The 24,326-nt window shown below is 36.1% G+C and overlaps 1 non-coding gene across 1 annotated transcript; it reads right to left on the bottom strand.

Annotated features, from left to right (window-relative positions):
- Positions 1 to 4,063: 4,063 nt before the first annotated feature.
- On the bottom strand, positions 4,064 to 4,171 carry LOC122277901. Its single transcript, XR_006229209.1, has one exon. It is a non-coding gene; the product is annotated as a small nucleolar RNA R71 (small nucleolar RNA).
- Positions 4,172 to 24,326: the final 20,155 nt, after the last annotated feature.

The following is a 24,326-nucleotide window of genomic DNA, read 5'->3' as shown; positions in this document are numbered from 1 at the left end:
GATGCAATAGTACGTTTTTCACTTTTCAGATGAATAGTATCTGAGAGTGCCTTTTTATTTAATCAAGGCACTTAGGAGTCAAATTTTGCAAAACGAATTGAACTACTAGAATCATAAGATTATTTAGGATTTTATGGTGTATTAATAAATTTTACAATTTTTGGGTGAATAGTAATACCTAGGATAGTACCATGCGGCACTTGGTGCAAACGATTGTTAAATCTCTATGTGACATGTCTAAATTCACCTAGAATCACTAGAATTACTTTTTGGATGGACGGCAGATTCTTAGCCACTCATTGGAATAGTAATAAGACACTTGTCACCTAGAGCATCCACATTAGTTTATGCATATGCATATGCAAAATCACCAATTTTGGAGATCCACTTTGCCATTTAAGCAAAACTCCCACATTGGCTTATGCATATTTGAGACAAAATAATAATAAAGTATTATCATTTCATTTTATTATTATTGTTTTTGCCTTTCTTTATAGAGTTTGCAATTTCCATATACTAGGTTAATACATGTACTATTTTAATACAAGCAATTAACACCCAAAAAAATTCCATTAGCACCCAGTACATGTATTAAGCTGTACTCAGAAACTGTACATGAAATTTCATGCATCCAAATTACAATTTCATACATCCAAATTTAACAATTCCATATATAATAAAATACATCAAATTTATATACACCAAAAATGAATCCCATGTGCACATAAACAACACATATTAACATGTTCTCAAAACTTACATGTGACTAATATCAACTTCATAATTTTGCACTCAAAAACAGTTTGTAATGTCAATTTAATACAAATTCCATGTATCAAAACCAACTTAATATAAGTTCCTTGATTTTGATACAAATTTATTACAATACAAATTTCCAACAACAGTATATAATGAAAACAATCTAGAATACACCAAAACAGCAACCACCAACAACTCCTCCAGTGGCTCCACCACCCTCAAGCAGCAACAAAAACTAGCATTGGCATTGGGTCCTCCAGCGGCTCCACCACTTGCAAGCAGCAAGAAAAACTAGCAACCACCAACAACTCCTCCAGCGGCTCTGATAAAGGGTTAGAATTGTATAATTAAGTTGTTTAAATGAGGAATTTATTTTATCAAATAAGAATTGAACACTTAATTATGCATCAAATTCTGATATTGAATGTCAAATTAATTGATGCCAATATTTTTGCACATCAAAGTCTCATATTTGCCCTTGAAATACTTAAACTATAATATCAATTCATTTATATATTGTAGGGCATTTATGGAAGGAAAGAAAGAATGGGACCTATGAGAAAATAGAGAAGTTAACTATGGTTTTATGGAATCTCATCTAATAGAGATCAAATGCACTCATTCGGACACCATGCAGTGGACACCATGTAGTAGACCAACACATGCACACATGCAGAAAAGTGCAAACACATTCGGACTCACACATGCATGCACACATGTACACATGCAGACCAGTTCACACATGCATGACAGCAACCACTCATTCGGATCACACCAACTCACACATGAAGAAAGAAGACCCTTCGGACAACACTAATTCAAAATGCACACATGCAGAAAACATGGGACCAACTTACACATGCAGACCAGCAAATCATTCGGATGCACACATGCAGGAACACAGAACGTTGCAGACATTGTACAGCAGCAAAACAAACTCATTCAGACCACATGGACAGCACACATGCAGCAACTGGACGTGCAGGAGATCAGTTATGTGCTGCTGGAAGATTTTGGCATGTGAAGCTGAGAGATGGAAGCACGTTGAAGATAGCAGAATGCTGGAATTCACAGATGAACATGCAGCAACAAACCCACCTAGACAGCACACAAACGGAAAGCACATGGCAAAGTGGTCTACGGAAAGCACATGGCAAAGTGGTCTACGGAAGGCATCAACCTGAACGTGCAGCAGCAGAGTTTTATTTCTTTTTTTTTTCATGTGAACGGGAAGCAGCAACAGCAGGAGATTAGCTATTATTTAGCTGGAAGCAGCAGCAGATAGGGGGTAGTTTTTTGCTTTTCTTTCGTTTCAGACGCTAAGGAGTTGGAGAATTTTATTTCTCTCTTTTCTTTTCAGCATAGCAGTAGAGTAGAGCTGAGTTTTAATTCTTTTTTTCGTTTAAGTTCGGTAACAGCAGAGTAGGGGAGGGAGTAGTTTGTTTACTTCCTATTTTTTAGCTGAGACATTAGGCAGCTGGGGGCAAGACTTGGGCGACTGGCTGTTGGCTGTTTAATTTTCATTCTTGCTTTTTCGTTTAGCTGGAAGCAGCAGCAGTAGTGAAGACGGCGTAGGGAGTAGCAGAGGGCTCTCTCTCGTTTCTGGTTTTTCAGTTTTTTTTTCCAGTTTTTCAGCTCTTTTTCATCTTGAATGGTGCAACTCTCTCATTTTTATTTTTATTTCAGTTTTGTTTCTTGTGGCAGCTGTTCAACCTCTATTTTTCTTCTTGCTTTTACTTTTTCTTTGGATTAGATAAGAATTTCATTTACGGATTCATTTCATTTGTTTTTTTTAGTGGATTTGGCTTGTTGTTTTTTTTCATTTCCTTTGGGCAGCATGAAGCTTCATTTAATTTTCTTAGTTTTATTTATTTGTAGTTTTGATTTGTTTTATTTCTTTGAGCTTTGACCGTTTGAACTGCTGGATATTTTATAGACCATCTATTTTGCATTCTAAGATTTATTCTATGTTGGTATTTTCTTTAATTTTTAATATGACTTTACTTAGATTACTTTTTGTTGCTAGAAATATTATGCGTAGCTAATTTCTTAAACTTGGGTTGTGGAATGAGATTTAATTTATTTTAGGTTCTAGTTTAATGCAATATTTTGTGATTGATTGTTAATTTCACTATATTACTAGTCGGATTTAAATTGAAAATAGATTACGGCTCTTGCTCTTATTTTGTTGTTGACGTAAGGCACAACAAAAGCTTGAAAACTATCAAGGCCTCTCTCAGTTGTTTGTTAATGTGTGTTTGACTAGTAAAGTAGAGAATCTATTAGGAAAATATTGCAAAACTTGAGTTTAAATTTGTATCTTCCGATTAGCAATGCCTTGATTGGATTGTTAATCGAGAAAATTATCTAGAATCCGAAATAAAGAAAGTCTCATACCCAACCCAAGTGTTCGTTAATTTGTTTGTTTTAGAAACTCTAATTTCAACTCCGATTATCTTTTTGCATTGCATTTGAATTTTATTTTCATCTCTCATACTAGATTCATTTGTTACTCACAAATCTCTTATACGCTTTGATAACCCTTTGTCCCTGTGGAATACGATCCTGGACTTATCCTTGATACAACTTGACACTTCTACACTTGGAAGCACATTCGACCAGGAGTCAAGTTTTTGGCGCCGTTGCCGGGGACAACTGGTGCTTATTAGAGCATTTCTCCACTGCTGAGAGGACGTTGTGGAGCTGTGAACCTTTTCACAGTCTGGGTGACATCTAATCTTTTTTCCTTCTCTTTGTTTATTTTTCATGGTCTTTGATTATCTACTCTTGTTTGTATGACTAGTTGGACTAGAGACCATACATCTCGACTGTTTAGGACACAATCATTGACATCTTTTAGCTCTGCATCATCTTCTGTAGAATCATCATCAGACACTGATAGCATCATGGCTGAAAATGAGCATCATGATAGGGAAGTGGAGAATCCAAACAGGACTCTTAGAGAATATCTTCAGCCTGTTAGGACTAGCACACCTTCTTGCATCATTTTACCTATTAATGCAAATGCTTTTAATTTCAAACCCGAGATGATTCCATTGTTACCACACTTTCATGGTATGGAATCTGAAAACCCCTATTTGCATATCAAAGAGTTTGAAGAAGTGTGTTCCACATTCATGGATAGAACATGCACTGATGAAGTCATAAGATTGAAACTGTTTCCATTTTCCTTAAAAGACAAGGCTAAGACATGGTTGAATTCCTTAAGACCAAGATCCATTGGGACTTGGCAAGAAATGCAGACGGAATTTTTAAAGAAATTTTTTCCCATGCATAGAACCAATGCCTTGAAAAGACAAATCATGAATTTTAGCCAAAAGGATGTGGAAACATTTTATCATTGTTGGGAACGATTCAAAGACCTTTTAAATGCATGTCCCCATCATGGATATGAGAATTGGAGGGTCATTAGTTTTTTTTTATGAGGGGTTGCAACCAAAAATGAGACAATTTGTGGAGACCATGTGTAATGGAGCGTTTTTTAACAAAGAACCTGAGGAAGCCTTTGAATATTTTGATTATCTAGCTGAAAATGCACAATCATGGGATACATCTGATGTTCATGATAGGTCGGAAAGTTCAAGGACAATTTCAGGGGTTGGGAAATATAATCTGAGAGAAGTAGATGATTTGAATGCTAGGTTGGCTATGATTTCTAAGAAATTAGAAACCATAGAAATGAAGAAAGTGAATGAAGTACAAGCTGTACCTCAAATTACCTTGAGCTGTAATATTTGTGAGGGCCAAGGGCATTCAACTAATGATCGCCCGACCATTCCTGCCTTCAAAGAAGTTCTCTTGGATCAATCTAATGCTGTTAATACGGTTGCTAAATCTTTTTCAGGTCCTTATTCCAACACCTACAATTCGGGATGGAGAAATCACCCTAATTTCAGTTGGAGAGGTGAACAAGCTGCTTTACCTGCACCCAACATAGCTGGTCCTTCACAAATTGTACCCTACACTACCCCAAAAGGTCCAGGACCATCTCAATATGCCAACCACATGGTGCCAGCACAGAAAAAGAACCTCGAAGACAATTTCCAGCAATTATCCACCAACTTCCAGCAGCTGTCCACCAATTTTCAGCAATTCATGCAAAGTCAAGCTGCTATCAATAGTCAAAATTCATAAGCCATTGCTGAGATTCGAGGGTCAGTCACAAGGTTGACTACAACCATGAGTGCTCAAGAGAAAGGGAAGTTCCCTGCACAATCTCAGCCTAATCCCCAAGGCCAAAACCACCAATTTCAAAGTGTGGCAGGAGATTCAAATGTCAAGCAAGTCAAGGCTATTACAACCTTGAGAAGTGGTAAGGTGATTGGCATTCCAGCTCAAGAGGTAGAAAAGAATGGTAACACTTCTAAACCTCCTTCTGAAAATGAGGCACATGATCCTTTGAAATCTGAAAGTGTCCCAAGCACTACACTTGCATCCTTTCCTCAAAGGTTAGCCCCTTTGCACAAAGATAAGCATCACGCTGAAATTCTTGAAATTTTTAAGCAAGTTAGGATTAATATACCATTGTTAGATGCTATTCAACAGATTCCTACCTATGCTAAATTTTTAAAGGATTTATGTACCGTAAAAAGAAAATTGAATATGCAAAAGAAAGCTTTTCTTACTGAGCAGGTTAGTGCTATTATCCAAACCAACACTCCTCCCAAATACAAGAACCCAGGATCCCCTACCATAGCTTGCATGATAGGGAGCTCAAAAATAGGCCAAGCATTATTAGACTTAGGTTCAACTGTGAACTTATTGCCTTATAATGTTTATGTTCAGCTTGGATTGGGTGAGTTGAAATCTACTTCTATCACATTGCAGTTGGCTGATAGGTCTATTAAGATTCCAAGGGGAGTTGTGGAAGATGTTTTGGTTCAAGTAGACAAATTCTACTATCCAGTAGACTTTGTCGTACTCGACATGCAATTGACTAATCATTCTACCTTCCAAGCACCTGTTATCTTAGGAAGACCCTTCTTGGCTACTTCTAATGCACTCATAAATTGTAGAAGTGGAGTTTTAAAGTTGAGTTTTGGAAATATGACCTTGGAGCTAAATATTTTTAATCTTTGCAGGCAACCGCAAGAAGTTGAAGAAGTTCATGAAGTGAATTTGCTGGAAAATTTCATTGATGAAAATTCTGCACATTACTTTCAACTTATTGACTCTTTAGAGGAATTTGAAGAAGATTTGAAAATATTTGATAATGTTACTAACTCATCTCTTATTTCCTCAATAGGTCAGCAAGTTATACCACCATGGAGGCCAAAATTTGAGCAACTTCCACCATTGACATCAACCCTCAAACCTTCGGAGGAGCAATCCCCAACTTTGGACTTCAAACCTCTTCCATTGGAGTTGAAGTATGCTTTCTTAGGACCACAAAGCACCTTCCCTGTGGTAATTTCTTCTCACTTAACTAGTGAACAAGAAGATAAATTGCTGGAGGTCCTTAAGAAGCATAAAAAGTCTATTGGGTGGACAATGGCTGATATAAAAGGTATAAGTCCCTTGGAGTGTACCCATAGAATTTATTTAGAAGATGATGCAAAGCCTTCAAGGGAAATGCAAAGAAGGTTGAATCCCACAATGAAGGAAGTGGTTAAAGGTGAGGTGTTGAAATTGCTTGATGTGGGTATCATTTACCCCATCTCGGATAGCAAATGGGTAAGTCCTATTCATGTAGTTCCAAAAAAATCCGGGCTTACCATTGTTAAAAATGAACAAAATGAATCAATTCCTACAAGGATTCCTACTGGTTGGCGCATGTGTATAGATTTTAGGAAGTTGAATGCCGCCACTAGGAAAGATCATTTTCCTTTGCCTTTTCTTGATCAAGTGTTAGAAAAAGTTGTTGGACATGCCTTTTATTGTTTCTTAGATGGATTCTCCGGTTACTATCAATTAGAAATAGCGCCAGAGGATCAAGAAAAGACCACCTTTACTTGTCCTTTTGGTACTTTTGCTTTTAGGAGAATGCCTTTTGGTTTATGCAATGCACCAGCAACTTTTCAAAGATGCATGCTTAGCATCTTTAGTGACATGATTGAAAACACTCTAGAAGTGTTTATGGATGATTTTTCTATATTTGGTGATTCATTTGAGAGTTGTTTAATCAATTTACAAGCTGGTTTGGCCAGATGTGAAGAGAAGCAATTGCTACTCAATTGGGAGAAGTGTCATTTCATGGTTCAGCATGGCATTGTTCTGGGATATATTGTTTCATCTAGAGGACTTGAAGTAGATAGAGCAAAAATTGAGTTGATTTCTAAACTTCCTACACCTAAGTCAATTAAAGACATTAGATCTTTTCTTGGGCATGCGGGTTTTTATAGGAGATTTATCAAAGACTTTAGCTCTACTTCTAAGCCTCTATGTAAGCTATTGATGAATGATGTAAAATTTGATTGAACACCCGAGTGTCAAGAAGCTTTTTGTCGGCTTAAAACGTTGCTAACCACTGCTCCTATTCTTCAACCTCCTGATTGGTCACTTTCTTTTGAAATCATGTGTGATGCAAGTGATTTTGCTGTAGGAGCTATTCTTGGATAGCGTAAGAACAAACTTCCTTATGTCATTTTCTATGCAAGTAAAACTTTGAATTTTGCTCAAAAAAATTATTCTACTACTGAAAAAGAATTACTTGTTGTGGTATTTGCTTTAGAGAAGTTTCGTGCATATATTCTTGATTCTCCTATAGTCATCTTTACTGACCATGCAGCTCTCAAGTATTTATTGACAAAGAAAGATGCAAAACCAAGGTTGATTAGATGGATACTTTTACTCCAGGAGTTCAATATTATCATCAAGAACAAGAAAGGAGTAGAGAATGTGGTAGCCGACCATTTGTCTAGGATCACAGTTGCTGAAACTGAACAACCGACACCTATTCTTGATTCTTTTCTTGATGAACATCTTATGTTAGTTGAAAATTTGCCTTGGTTTGCTGATATAGTAAATTTCTTGGTGACAGGACAAACACCACCTCATTGGAGCGCTCAAGATACACGGAAATTCATGCATGAGGTGAGATCGTTCTTCTATGATGATCCTTACCTTTTCAAGTATTGTTCAGATCAAATCATTAGGAAGTTTGTGCCCAATGACGAAATTTCTGGTGTCTTAAATTTTTGCCATACGGAAGCTTGTGGTGGGCATTTTTCAGCCCACAAAACAGTGGCCAAAATTCTTCAAAGTGGATTTTATTGGCCAACCATGTTCAAGGATGCCTTTAGTTTTTGTAAAACTTGTGAACCTTGTCAGAAATTAGGAGGAATCACTAGGAGAAATATGATGCCTATGCAACCCATACTAGTGATTGAAATTTTTGATTGTTGGGGGATAGATTTTATGGGACCATTTCCTTCTTCTTATGGCTATTTATACATTTTGCTTGCTGTTGACTATGTTTCTAAGTGGGTTGAGGCAATCCCTTGCAAATCTAATGATCATCAAGTTGTTTTAAAATTTTTAAAAGAAAACATTTTTGCAAGGTTTGGCATGCCTAAAGCCATAATCAGTGATAATGGCACCCATTTTTGTAACAAGCATTTCTCGGCCTTAATGAAGAAGTATGGTATCCATCATAAAATCTCTACTCCTTATCATCCTCAAACCAATGGACAAGCTAAACTAGCAAATAGGGAGATTAAAAACATTCTTGAAAAAACAGTTAACCCAAACAGGAAGGATTGGTCTTTGAGATTGTCTGATGCCTTTTGGGCTTATAGAACAGCCTTTAAAACCATTTTGGGCATGTCTCCATATAGACTAGTGTATGGTAAGGCTTGCCATTTGCCTGTAGAGTTGGAACATAGAGCGTATTGGGCCATTAAGCAATGCAATTTTAACATTGATAAAGCTGGTTGTGTGAGAAAATTGCAGTTGTCTGAGTTGGATGAGTTGAGGAAGAATGCCTACAACAACTCTAAGTTGTCCAAAGAAGGAATGAAGAACTTCCATGACAAACACATCCAACGTAAGACTTTTGAGCCTAATCAAAAAGTGTTATTGTACAACTCTCGGTTACACTTGTTCCCTGGTAAGTTAAGGTCTCGATGGAGTGGGCCTTATGTGGTATAAACTGTTTTTCCTCATGGTGCTATAGAGATAATGAATCCTCTCAATGATAACATTTTTAAGGTTAATGGTCAAAAGCTCAAGCCTTTTATTTCTAACTTTGCACTTGAGGAATCTACTCTACATTTGCTTGATCCTAATTGATGGTTCTTGATCTATCCATCTCTTTTCATTTTGTTTTTTTTAGTTCTTCAGTTTTTATTTTTATTTTGGCTGCATTCCTTTCAAAGCTATCCAGGTACTTCCTTTTCCTCTTTCCTTCAGTTTTTCGTTGAATTTTTTTCGGTTCTTCTATTAGTTGTTTTGCCCCTTAACTACTCTCTTTGTATAAATTCTTTCGTTTCTCTTGCATCATTGAGAACAATGCTACAACCTAGTTGGGGGGTGGAAGAGAATTTATTTCTCTGTTTGCATGCCTTAGACATATTTTGGTTCACTTAAAAAAAAAAAAAAGATTTGTTGAGGTCATGGAACATGTGGAATGTAGTGCAAATAAGAGTTTATGTCAAAAGAGGGATTTATCCATTTTATTTAGTTGTTAAACCAAGGGAAAGATGTTAAAAGTTTTGCTAAAACACACACAACACATACCCGGAAGGCCTAGAAAGACTACATTGAGTCATTGTTGGTTGATTTACACTTTAAATTGTTTGAGACTCTAATGAACCATATCCTAATGGCTTAGGAAAAGATCTGAAATGAATTAAATGAGAAAAGGGACAAGCCAGGGATCCAAAAAAAAAAAATCCTTTAGGTAGACTAGTGGTAAGGGCTGACTTGTGAAAGTATAGATAGGCGCACATTCATAGGTCCGATTCCCCCACTAGGAAATCTAAAAACATAAAAAAATAAAAATTACATTTATGTAGTGGAAAAGGCTGCCTATTACCGGGGTCCTTACAAAAAAAAAAAAAAAAGTAAGCGCTTTTCAAAGTGTAATGGCGTGAAAGCCGCCACTACAATGGTTTTGAATTAGAGTAAGACCATGTGGTTTTCTCAGATTGGTTGTTGTGATTGAAACTGTTAATGTCTCTTGGTAGTCGATCTTGGAATTCTAACCCCATTTCCATGCACTTGAAAGAAAGCAAGTTTTGTTACATGTAATTCCCTTGGTTGATTAACTAAATTGTGTATAAATCTCTTAGTTGATACAAAATTCAGATTAATCTATCTCCAGTGCTCTTAAACTCAACAAGTCTATTTCATGGCATGTGATTCTCGAACTTCTTTTGAAATTGTAGTTGAAAATCTCACCTTTGCATGAATTCATTCACTTTATTTGCTAGAGTCTAGCAAAAAGCTAGTTGGGGGGTGTGATAAAGGGTTAGAATTGCATAATTAAGTTGTTTAAATGAGTGATTTATTTTATCAAATAAGAATTGAACACTTAATTATGCATCAAATTCTAATATTGAATGTTAAATTAATTTATGCCAATATTTTTGCACATCAAAGTCTCATATTTGCCCTTGAAATACTTAAACTATAATATCAATTCATTTATATATTGTAAGGCATTTATGGAAGGAAAGAAAGAATGAGACCTATGAGAAAATAGAGAAGTTAACTATGGTTTTATGGAATCTCATCTAATAGAGATCAAATGCACTCATTCGGACACCATGCAGTGGACACCATGCAGCAGACCAACACATGCACACATGTAGAAAAGTGCAAACACATTCGGACTCACACATGCATGCACACATGTACACATGCAGACCAGTTCACACATGCATGACAGCAACCACTCATTCGGATCACACCAACTCACACATGAAGAAAGAAGACCCTTCGGACAGCACTCATTCAAAATGCACACATGCAGAAAACATGGGAACAACTTACACATGCAGACCAGCAAATCATTCAGATGCACACATGCAGGAACACAGCACGTTGCAGACGTTGTACAGCAGCAAAACAAACTCATTCGGACCACATGGACAGCACACATGCAGCAGCTGGACGTGCGGGAGATCAGTTATGTGCTGCTGGAAGCTTTTGGCATGTGAAGCTGAGAGATGGAAGCACGTTGAAGATAGCAGAATGCTGGAATTCACAGATGAACATGCAGCAAGAAACCCACCTAGACAGTACACAAACGGAAAGCACATGGCAAAGTGGTCTACGGAAAGCACATGGCAAAGTGGTCTACGGAAGGCATCAACCTGAACGTGCAGCAGCAGAGTTTTATTTCTTTTTCTTTTTTCATGTGGACGGGAAGCAGCAACAACAGGAGATTAGCTATTATTTAGCTGGAAGTAGCAGCAGATAGGGGGCAGTTTTTTGCTTTTCTTTTGTTTCAGACGCTAAGGAGTTGGAGAATTTTATTTCTCTCTTTTCTTTTCAGCATAGCAGTAGAGTAGAGCTGAGTTTTAATTCTTTTTTTCGTTTAAGTTCGGTAACAGCAGAGTAGGGGAGGGAGTAGTTTGTTTACTTCCTATTTTTTAGCTGAGACGTTAGGCAGCTGGGGGCAAGACTTGGGCGGCTGGCTGTTGGCTGTTTAATTTTCATTCTTGCTTTTTCGTTTAGCTGGAAGCAGCAGCAGTAGTGAAGACGGCGTAGGGAGTAGCAGAGGGCTCTCTCTCGTTTCTGGTTTTTCAGTTTTTTTCCCAGTTTTTCAACTCTTTTTCATCTTGAACGGTGGAACTCTCTCATTTTTATTTTTATTTCAATTTTGTTTCTTGTGGCAGCTGTTCAACCTCTATTTTTCTTCTTGCTTTTACTTTTTCTTTGGATTAGATAAGAATTTCATTTACGGATTCATTTGATTTGTTTTTTTTAGTGGATTTGGCTTGTTGTTTTTTTTTTTTTTGATTTCCTTTGGGCAGCGTGAAGCTTCATTTAATTTTCTTAGTTTTATTTATTTATAGTTTTGTTTTGTTTTATTTCTTTGAGCTTTGACCATTTGAACTGCTGGATAGTTTATAGACCATCTATTTTGCATTCTAAGATTTATTCTATGTTGGTATTTTCTTTAATTTTTAATACGACTTTACCTAGATTACTTTTTGTTGCTAGAAATATTATGCGTAGTTAATTTCTTAAACTTGGGTTGTGGAATGAGATTTAATTTATTTTAGGTTCTAGTTTAATGCAATATTTTGTGATTGATTGTTGATTTCACTATATTACTAGTCGGATTTAAATTGAAAATAGATTACAGCTCTTGCTCTTGTTTTGTTGTTGACGTAAGGCACAACAAAAGCTTGAAAACTATCAAGGCCTCTCTCAGTTGTTTGTTAATGTGTGTTTGACTAGTAAAGTAGAGAATCTATTAGGAAAATATTGCAAAATTTGAGTTTAAATTTGTATCTTCCGATTAGCAATGCCTTGATTGGATTATTAATCGAGAAAATTATCTAGAATCCGAAATAAAGAAAGTCTCATACCCAACCCAAGTGTTCATTAATTTGTTTGTTTTAGAAACTCTAATTTCAACTCCGATTATCTTTTTGCATTGCATTTGAATTTTATTTTCATCTCTCATACTAGATTCATTTGTTACTCACAAATCTCTTATACGCTTTGATAACCCTTTGTCCCTGTGGAATATGATCCTGGACTTATCCTTGATACAACTTGACACTTCTACACTTGGAAGCACGTTCGACTAGGAGTCAGGCTCCAACACAAACCAGCAACCTGATTTATCTATATGCAATTTTTATGAGTTTAATGATGATGTGCAGATTTATCTATATCCAATTAAAGCAGGACATAAACCTTAATGTGTCTAGAAAAGTCCTTAAAACTTGTATCTATATGCAGTTAAGATAGGACATAAACTTTAATGTATCTATATGCAGCTAAAACAGGACATAAACTTGATGTGCAGATCTTTAAACTTGTCTGGAAAAGGCCTACTTGTCTTAACAGGATGGACCAAGATAATAGACTCATGACTAGACTTTTAGATTTATGGTTTTGTAGGGCTTCAATAACAAACCAAAGAGAACCAAAGCATAGGGATAGACTTCTATTTCTTTTGTCTCTCTTTGTTTTTAAAATACTATCAAAGTGTTATATGGAATGCACTACCCAAAAAGGAGACCATATAAGCACACCAGCATTAAAACCAGACAAAATACATCAGGCTTTGGGGGAAAATGTTTCAAAAACAAAACATAAGAATTAGATATAAGACAAACAGATTCAGCCAAGTCAAGAACACTTGCACTCCAACTTGTATATACACATGCACACCCTCTACCATGCCACTCTTTTATTTTACTTGTATCATAGTTTTCGTATGCTAAAAGATGAAAAATGGTTCAGATTTTGCCACCAAAATAATTATTGTCTGAAATGAATTAAAGAAAATAGCTCCAATTAATTTCAAGCCCCAAGCCTAAAATAAAATCCCATTCTTTTATGGATGATGCTGCATCTAACTACAATACATGTGGAACACTTCCATCTAACTCCTCATGGCAACATGTTTCAATGATTGTTGTAAACCATAGTTAAAAGAATGCATGAGATATAAAATGAATGTAAATAGAAAAACCCAAACACATTATCTGAAATTAATCTAACTCTATACAAAATCTAGTCCATGAGGTCTGAAATCATCTTAAATCTTAAACAAAATTTGACTCCAAATAGAATCTGAATCTAACTCCAAATAGAATATGAATCTAACTCCAAATAGAATCTGAAATCTTGTCTATGAGGTCTGAAATCTTGTCTATGAGGTCTAAAATCTAACTCCAAATAGAATCAAACATTATCTAAAATCATTGAAACCATAATCTAAAAGCAAGAATAGAAAATCTAGTCTGTGAGGTCTGAAATGAAGAAACTCTAATCTAAAACCAAGAACAACAAATGAAAAAATGGAAATATCATTGAAACCATGAAGAAACAAAGAGAAAATCATACTTGAAATAGAGAGAACCAATAGAAAACCAAGCAACCATGACGAGTCCAGAGCCATCGCAAGCTCCATTGACAGTCGTCGTGAGAGACAGGTGCACGAGTTTGATCTTCCATTAGGGTTGTTCAATTCGAGAGAGGGATGGAGAAGAGGAAACCATGTGGAGAGAAGAGGAAATGCTCAAAAAGAAACTAATCCCATTGGGGAGGGCCTTGTCAAGAGAAAGAGTGTGGGAGGAGTGAGAAAGAATGAGTAAACTATATTTTGAGGAGTGAACAATAGATCTTCAAAGATGTATAGGCAATGTTCATAGCTATGCAAAAATTTCAATATACATAATTCAATGTAGATGAATTTAGCCTCATATTATGCAAATATAACTTTGCATATGCATATGCATAGACCAATGTAGATGCTCTTAGAGAGTTAAATGTGATGGAATGGTGGTAAATCAAGGCATGCCATAATGCCACCTATCCAAACAATATTCCAACCACCCGAAACAATTTTTGATCAACCAAAAAAGAGTCTCAACTTAAGTAAAAACCCAAACCATTGGATTTCAGTTGAGACCCTAAAACCCTCATGATGGCTTAGTCTTGATTTCAAACCCTAATGTGGCCTCGTTTTGATTAAGTGTTTAATCGCTTAGATTAATCACTTCTACATATTATTAATACTTCAATTTTTCACTCATATACCCTAACCACTCTATTATATCTTGGTAATCACATTAGACCAACAAAATTTTGATATGGACTTGATTCCAATCGAAACCCTAAATGAGGCCCAATGAAACCCAAAATTGAAGCCCATCGGTAAGGCCCATCTTTGGCCCATCAAAAACCAACATCAAGGGAGGCTTCTTGATGAAGTTTCTTCACCCTCCCAAGACCAAGACAAGGGCTGACACACCACCAAGAGTCACTTGATAAAAGTCAAAAAGCCTAGCCAACCTAAGCCATCCACTCTACCAGTTTCGCAATAAGGGGATAGCTACTGAGCAACCCACTATTCCTCCAACTTTTGGCTACCAACCTCCCATCTAAGGGTCACTCAAGCAACTCAAGTCAGCCCCCTCTCATGTATATCATGCCACCCTCCTTGATCACTTCACATTTTTGCATTTTCATCTCACTTTCTATAGAGAATCCGAGAGAAAGCTTTGGGCAGATTTTTTGGTAGTTCTTGCCTTGCATTTTTTGAGCCCTTTTTCACACTTTTCACGCTACATTTTCTATTACACTACATACTATAAGTTAGCTTCTAACATACTCTCGTGATATGTATGTATGTATGGTGGTAAGATCCATGCAAGTTATGTTTATGTTTCCTTTTAAGTTCATTAAATTGAATTAGGCTATGTCATGTCATGTTGTTATGAATATCTGTCACGATCATTCTGTCATGAAGCATATATTTATTAGTAAATTAGCTTCTAACTTACTCTTGATGTATTTATGTATATAAAGTGGTAAAACTATTACAATTATATTATTGTCCCTTATGATTATTATTATTATTCTAAATTGTTCTAACATGACATGCCACGTCATTTATTATAGTTCATGCTTAATTGTTACATGCCATGATATGTCATATCATTTGTTACAAGTTCATTTGTCACATGTCATGAATGTCATGCAATATGGTATAGGTCCATTTGTCACATGTCATGAATTTCATGCCATCTGAGACAAGTTTATTGTCACATGTCATGAATGTCATATCATCTATTGCAAGTTCATTTCCCACATGTCACAAATGTCACATTATCTGTTACACGTTTACATGTTACAAGTCATGAATGCCATGTCATTTATTATTATACATGTTTATCTGTTACATATCATGAGTCACACGAATCCATCATGAGATATTTTACAAGTTAGTCATGCAAAAGATCCTCAAGGTATAATCATTTTGATTGTTAGAGTATCTCCATTTAAAACTCATACAAGATACTCCTAGCATAATCATTCTGATTGCTAGAGTACTTCATTTTTAAATATTCATGATGTAATTATTCTAATTATTAGAGTATTTCGATTAAAACTATTACAATGTACTCCTATCGGAATCATTCTAATTATTTGGGTATCTTAATTAAAATACATATGGCATAATTATTTTGATTGTCTGAATATCTCTAACGGAATACATTGGGGAGAATCACTTTGATTGTTCAAATATTCCTAACAAAATAATTTGCGAAATCATTTTGATTGTTGGGGTTTTCCATTCAATTTTGTATATGTTAACAAGTTTTTAAGTTCATGTCACGTTCCAATCAAGTTCAGTTAATATCAAGTTCAATCATGTCACGTTCAATTCAGTCAAGTCATGTCACATCCATGTTCAATCACATTATTTTCATATCAACCACATGTCATGCTATTTTTCAAGTCATGTCACGCATACTTATGTTCATGTTATAATGCATCAATGTCAGTTTACTGTCATGCATACATATGTATACTATTAGTAGTTTGGTAGCTTACTTGCTAAGATTTGTAAACAAATTTCACTTAGTACTCCCAACTATTACTATCCCGAGAATGGTAGATGATGAGTTAGGGTCTCGAGGACCTGCACCCGATAGACTGGATGAGGCTAAGTAGTCCATAGCGAGACGACAAGGAACTGATAACTATAGTTATACTTTTTTGGTCTTGGAGATCATATTTACTCAGCAATTTAATATAATAGATTTTATTTCCAAACTATATTTATAAAGTGTTGCCTCCAGTACTTATGTTGTTACAAACTTTTTGGACAAGTGTTGCATCCTTTCGGATATTTCTTTATCATGTGAAGTTACAAAGTATGGTTATGTTTTCTGGGTATATTATTTCTAACACATAGTATTGCTCAAAGGAAAAAACTTATTCGCTATAAATTTTGCATATTGTTAGATGCATGCTATGCACACTATATCATTAAATGTCATGAATTGGGGTATGTCTCCTTGTGTTATATGTCCCGACACTTCAAACTCTGTGAACTCTCAAGCAAGGTTTCAGGATGTCACATTATTTCCTAGTAGCCCAAATAGATATTAGCTACCATTGTCATGTGTTGAACTTTATTTTGAACTAACGTATTATACGAAGTCATGTTAGTTTATGGCTTCATATGCATTGACCTTTGACTAAATAAGATTTAACCCACTTGACCAAATAGATTGGTCCTCATTATAGTAAAAGTATACCAAATCTACCCAAGCATTGTAGCTTGTACATATTAAAGTATTCACATCCCATTTTGTGTAAATTTTCCTAAATTTTGGCTAGAAAACACAATTCCTAAAATTTTACACATCTTTTAAAAACGTCTTACATCTTTTTCCCTATTATTTCTCTATTCTATTAAAATAATATTTCTCTATTTTATATTATTTTTTATCACTTCTATTTACAATCTTAACTACTCACTCTTTTATCTTTTTCTTTATGTTTTAAACTATCACTTTGTAGCTAATATTTTAAACACAAAGCCAATTTTTTTGCAGGTATGATAATAGTTTTGAAATTATTATGATTTTAAAAATAATAAAATCTTTTATGAAAATTCACCCTTGTCAATTTTGAAATTTTTTGAAATAATAAAATTCACCTTTTATAAAAAATAGTTTTGAAATTTTTCTTGTATTGGATAAAAAAAAAATCAAGATTATAGTTTTATCTGAGATCTAATGGTAATATTTTTTATCCTCTCATTTCCTCTTTAAAGAAAATTTTCATTCTGGCCTTATTTTACACTCACTTCTTAAATGGCTCATTCTTTCTTTGTATTGGAAGTGGAAAAATTGTCTGTCTACATGGAAATGTATGTACTGCAGGCACAATTGTGAACCAACTAGTATATTAGAAGTGGTTTCTTAATATGATCTTTGGATATAGCATGCTTTTTTTGGATTATCCGATTTTCATAACGATATCAATGTACTAGAGAGATCTTTTATTGTCACTGAACTTGCCCAAGGGTGTGCTCTTCCAATGGATTACTCAATTAATGGTAATGACTACACTATGGGATATTACCTTGCCTATAGTACCTATAAAAAATGGTCAACATTTATGAAGATGATCCCATCTCCACAAGAGAATAAGAAGAAATATTTTATAACTGCATAGGAATCAGCAAGAAAGAATGTAGAGCGTACATTTGTGGACATGCTAAAATGTTCAAAATCAATTATCTAACAAATATTATGAAAGCGTGTATAATTCTGCATAACATGATCATTGAAGACAAAGTGTGATAATAATGAGGTTCCCGATTTTGAGTGTGAACAACTTGATGAGGATTTGCCTAAACTGTCGTGCAATCCTACATCTAAACTTGTGGAGTTTATTCAACGTCACCATGAGTTAGAGTGACTTCAGCACATCATCAACTCCATTCAATCATAATTGAGCATCAGTGGAAATTACATTTTCAAAATTGGAAAAGCTGCAATCCACTGTAATTTATATTGTCCGAAGTAACTAAATATTCTTGATTGTACGATTTCTTTTCCCTAATTAATGGTGGCAAAAAAACATTGGCCAAAATATTTGGTTGTATTTTACTTATCTGTAATGTTTGGAATATTTATAATATATGTTTACCGTCTTTCTATACATGCATAAATTTACCATATGTCTTTTCCTGAATTTTCTCAAAAACCACATATACATGAAAAATAATAATGTGTTACAAATTAACCAATGATTTAACATTAGTGAATGTTGAAGAAATATACAAAAGGAAAGCAAAGAAATATTTTAAAACAACTGTCACTATTTCTCTGCATCACGCTTCGTCACAATTTCCATTTGACATTGCTAGAAATATATGCATTGTATTTCAAGTAAGCTAGTGATATCGATCAACATGATTCTCTCCTCTCTATCTAACTAGTCTGTCTTTGCTCTCTCCTTTGCTTGAAACCCAGCAAATTCACACCTCTCAAGCTCCTGTCATAATTTATGGCTATCTTCTCCTCTTTAAGACGGAAACTCTCTTTCTCTTGAGCTCATAACTCCTCAAGAAGATACTTCTTCCTGGAGATTTCGACAATGTCCTCAGTTGGTCTAGTTGGGGCCTTCCATTTTGCTTTCTCTGCTTTTTAATTTCTCATTGGCCTCTCCAACTCAATAACATCATTAAAAACAATATGCTTTGTGACCGGTGCAAAACTGCAAGTGCACAGTATCGTAGTTTTATAGTAAAGTAATAAGAAGAGTATCGTCCTCAGGGATTAGTACCTTACGTTTGCCAAATACCAAAATTATACTAAACTTGATTTTATCTAGAGGAATCACTAAGATTTTTGTAGTTGCAATCTAAACTAGATCAACTCAAAGAAAAATGTGCAAAGGAAATAACACTGACGTTCAAAGATCAAATTAATGGGAAGAAAACTTCTAGGAAATCGATTTCACCTACTTCTTCACTATGCTTTTCTCATCCAGCTAATTTAATTTAAATCTCTTTTGTCTATTAGCAAATCTCTAATTCATCCAAAAGCCTCTTTCGATAGTCAATTGGAATTGACTCTTGGTTATCAATTCACACAAGAATATGCAAATTCAATAATCAAGAACGCAATAAGACCAATGATTTAATTACTACATAGGTTCATACAAGTCTTTCAATCTCTATACTTACCTATGCTGAAATATCCAAGATCTACCCTATGATTCCCTCTTTCGACAGCAAATCACAAGATTACTTATCATCTAATCAATGGCCAGTTAATTAGAAGCAATAAATTCAGAATAAATCAGATAAACAAAGAGAGAATTGCATTAAATTAGCATAGACAATCAAGCATAGTTCGGAAATAGGTTACATCGTTTTCCTAGAATGAAGAAAATTTAGCTCATGCTAGAAAGAATTTAACATAAACAAATTCACCATAATTGTTCTGAGAAGATGGAAAGAAGAAAATAAACACTGAAAAATCCTCCTTGTAGCCTCAACTCGTCGTCAAAAGCTCAAGGGAACGATTCAACGCTTTTCTCTCGTCCGTGCTCGTGTATGATTCCAACGTACGTGCAATAATTGGAATTCCGTCTCCAAAAACAGATGAATTGAATCCCTCTAACTGTGTTTTTCTCTCCCAAGAAGTGTTCTCCAGTCAAAACTCGCGGCTCTAGAGTGAAAAATTACTTTTATATGGTCTCACGGCGGAAAACCTAAAATCTGTCAAAATACGATGTTCGCTCGAGCGGGGTGTCGAGCGCGCGTCAAGCGTTCGACTCTGCCTGATTTCACTCGAGCGTCCTATCGAGCGCACATCGAGCGTTCGACTCTGCCTAATTTCGCTTGAGCGGCCAATGTCTCCGCTCGAGCGATCTTTGTTTTTCAGCAACCCGCTCGAGCTCCCTGTCGAGTGGCAGTCGAGCGTTTGAATCTGCCTGAATTCGCTCGAGCGGCCAAAAGCCTCCGCTCGAGCGAACTTGTAAAATCTGCAATATGAAATTTTGCAAGTCATCACTTTGCCTTGGCTTTATTTGTTGAATCTACAAACATGTTAATAGAGGTATGAGTTGGGGTCAAATGAGTCGTCGATCTTCGCTTTGGACCTTCCTTTGAGCAACACTGAATCAATTTTAGTTGGTCCTTCAACATGTGCCAACAATGCTCAAATGGAAAGATACTTTTCTCCAATGATTGGTACATAATCTTTGCTTTGTCAAATTTGCATAATAGAACCAAACAAAAAATAATTAGCAAAGTTGGGCCAACAACTAAATAAAATAATAAATATAAGAGATTAAAACTAGTGAATGGATATACGTTGACTTGCTTGATCATGCCACTTTGATTCAATCCTTCAACTTGTGCTAGCTTTGCACAAAATTTGTTAGTTGACTTTTGAATCGTAGACCACTGATGTATTAAGGACCCGACGGTCTGGTCCGTTGTACTTTGTTTAGACTGATTGAAGTATAAACTAATTTTCTCCCAAAGTTAGGTGTGTTTTTTATCGGTTCCTTGGATGGCATATCTACACTAGTATTTAACTATGTGGAGACAAGAAGTTTGTTTCTTCTTAGGTGAAGTTTGCACCCCTTGATGATTTTTTCCCGAAAAGAATGTCTAATAGGGGTGGGGGAGAAAAGTCTTCCACCATCACTGGAGAGTGTTGAGGTTGACTCAAGTAAGTCTAGTCAATGTTAGCGTAATGCTCGTCCTTGTAGTTGGTCCTTTAGAAAATGATTTTATGAAAATGGATGGAAATTACGGTTCATTTTCAAATATCTTTTCTTTATATGCCAGGATACAAAAGACTTCATGTTTATAAATAAAACATGTTTCTTAATTTAAAAGATTACTGTGGAAAACATTAAATTTTATAATTAAAGTCTCTCATACAAAACGTTATGCCTAGGATTTCATGCCATTCTCCTTGGGCCGTGTCTGTCCTAACGCGTCATGCTCATCTTGTCCTTGAGAGCGCACATATAAAAACTAAAATGAGTCAATAACTCATAAGCCTTACTGCAGATAGTTAAAATATAACAACATAGGTTTTCAGTTATGCATTCATCACTCCATACATATCATACATAGACATTCAATTCTTTTTAAAATGTTACAAGGTGAGGTTTTTCTTTTAAAAGGGTTATCTTCTCGTAAAACAATTTTCCACACCTCGCTATCTTCATTTCTTAAAAATTCTTATCATGCATACATCTTTTCTTAACATGCATACATTCTTTCTTATCACTTTCATTGGCCGTTGCACACTGTTATGCCCCATGTGTGAGGGTTAGCAACCATTTGGACCTGATTCTGCCCATGGCCAAGGGTTAGGAATCCATTCCGTTAGGGTGCAGTACTGGATGCACTACCAGTACTATTTACCCGGCATTGCAATCTGTCCAATCGAGTCCTTTAGTACCATCATTCGTTCATTCGTGGCTATTACGTATTTTTATACATTAAACATTTAGTCACTTCTTTCAATTCTTTACAGTTCTTTCAATCCTTCAGTCCATTCATTCTTAAAAGTCATTTAAAAGTGTGGGCTTAAACATTATCTTTCATGGTATCATTTAAAACATCAGTTCATGGCATCCTTTAAAGCATCATCTTTCATATGGACATTTTAAAACACTTTTTTCGCATCGTTTAAAGCATAAGGCCTAAGTCTCACATTTTATTTCATAAAAATACATACAATACTTACCATGTATAGCATCCATTCACATGCATACACTTAATAATTTGTGTACGTAAAAAGGGGCTGCCAAGGAGAGCCGTTACATACTTATACTTGAAAACTTATACTTAGCGTTTTTTTATAAAACATGTTTCGTAAAGTTTCGTAAGTAAAAGCATTTCATTTTTATTTTTGTTTATTTAGAAAACTCTAGAAGAGTATGAACATAATACTTACCTAAACTCCATGCCATACTCATTCCATGCAGTCCATTCATGTGCGTGTCAAATGGCAACTTACATGCATACACATAATCTCATGTCATTCGCTATCTAATGCATAAGCAACTATACTAGAGATAGAATTACGTTAGAACGTTCTCCGTCCATCCTTGGGTTCTTATGTGTTATTTACTATGCTAAAATCTTCGGAGTCTATTTACCGTCACTACCTCTGTGTTTCACCTTGGGGTTAAGATGTTAAAACCCGTCTTGCTCTCCTATCAACCTCATTCCGATGCATGAATCGGATTAACTAAATCACGCATCCCAATTTTAGACAACATGCCCAACACTACATTTATGTTTCTTAGCCCATACTCAATTCCCATTCCCAACCATAGATGCCACATGACTTTAAGCAACTCTAAGGCTTAAATATCGTGTAACCATGCTTAGGATAGATTACCCATTATATATAGTAAATCCATCTGGTACACGTGTCTCATCAGATGCATATGTACCTTATCCTTTTTCACCTAAGATCAACTTATAGTTCAATGAACGCCCGCTTGTATAAACAAGCTCCATGCTCCAATATCAACTTCTACTCGAACCCAGTCAGCAGGACCTTCCTACTTCCCCGCCCCTTTGCAAGTTCATCCCAACACTTGACATGACATACTACATTTATGTTTCCTAGCCCATACTCAATTTCTATTCCCAACCATACATGCCACATGACTTTAAGCCAACTCTAAGGCTTAAATATCGTGTAACCATACTTAGGATAGATTACCCATTATATATGGTAAATCCATCTGGTACACGTGTCTCATCAGATGCACATGTACATTATCCTTTTTCACCTAAGATCAACTTATAGTTTAATAAACGCCCGCTTGTATAAACAAGCTCCATGCTCCGATATCAACTTCTACTCAAACCCAATCAGCAGGACCTTCCTACTTCCCGGCCCCTTTGCAAGTTCATCCCAACACTTGACACGACAGGGCTCCATTCACCACTACATTTCCATCACGTCACATAGCTCGAGACAAATCCCGAGTTATGTCATGACCCCTGTCATACTTTCACTGCACTACTCGTATACTATCTCATCACTTTGCACATACCCTAAACCATAAGTTAACTACAAGGTGACACCTGTCACCTCGTACTACAAGCCACATCACCGCTATCTCGAGACAGGTTTGGTTGTGGCCATAGAGCAGGGAAATGTTTGGTTGTAGTCCTAGAGTTGTGGCCTCATGGTGGTGTCGAGGTGGCACACGATGGTCCGTGGAGGAGTTTTGGGTTGTGGGTCTCAAAGCATGGGAATGGAGAAGGAGAGCTAAGGGAGCTTGGCTATGCGTGGAGGATCTTGAGGGAGGTGTGGTGGCGAGGTGGTGAGGTGGTGGCTGGACGGTGGTCCTACGACAGATCTAGGCCGTGCAAGGTGAGGAAACACCCATAAGAGTGGGAGAGAGTGAGGGAGATGGGGACTTCAACTGGGCCTGGGAATGACTAAGTAAGGTCATGGTGGTCAGGGGAGGCCGTTGGTGGTGGTGTGGGTAGCCATGTACAGCGACATGGAGGAGAAACCATATGGTTTCCGTGCGTGTGTATGTATGTGGTGCAACAGAGAGAGAGAGTTGAAGGGAAAGGAGGCTATGGAGAGGAAGCCCATGGGATGGTGGTGCCGGCGGAGATCAGTGATGCAAGGAGGAAGAAATGGACTTGAAACCAATTTCGTAATAGGTGAAGGAGGAGAGAGAGAGGGCTACTGTGTGACTCACCACCAATAAGGGTGGACTTGTCGGCTTAAGGGGGAGTTGTCGGTGGTGGAGGTGAGGCTGGGCTGCATGCGATGGCACCAGGCTAAAAAGAGGTGACACACAGCCATGGGGAAGGCAAACAGTTGGGCTGGAGAAAAGGAGAGGAGAGAGAGAGGAGGAAAAAAACTAGGGGCTTAGATATTTAATCCATGTCATTCATCTTGGGATCTTCAAAACGATCTAACAATGAGTTTAAATACTGATTTAAAAATGCATAAGTATTTATTTAATTTAAAACAGTGAGAGGAGATAAAATAGAATATTATTTTATAAAATAAAGTTCATAAAATAATATTCCTTCATCATTAATTAAAATGATGAAGTCTTGTTAATTATTTAAAGGAATAAAATCATTTAAATTATTT

This window comes from Carya illinoinensis, chromosome 9 (assembly GCF_018687715.1).
Source record: "Carya illinoinensis cultivar Pawnee chromosome 9, C.illinoinensisPawnee_v1, whole genome shotgun sequence".
NCBI lineage: Eukaryota > Viridiplantae > Streptophyta > Magnoliopsida > Fagales > Juglandaceae > Carya > Carya illinoinensis.
Note: the sequence above shows the minus strand (reverse complement) of the source record. Positions and strands in the feature narration are given on the sequence as shown.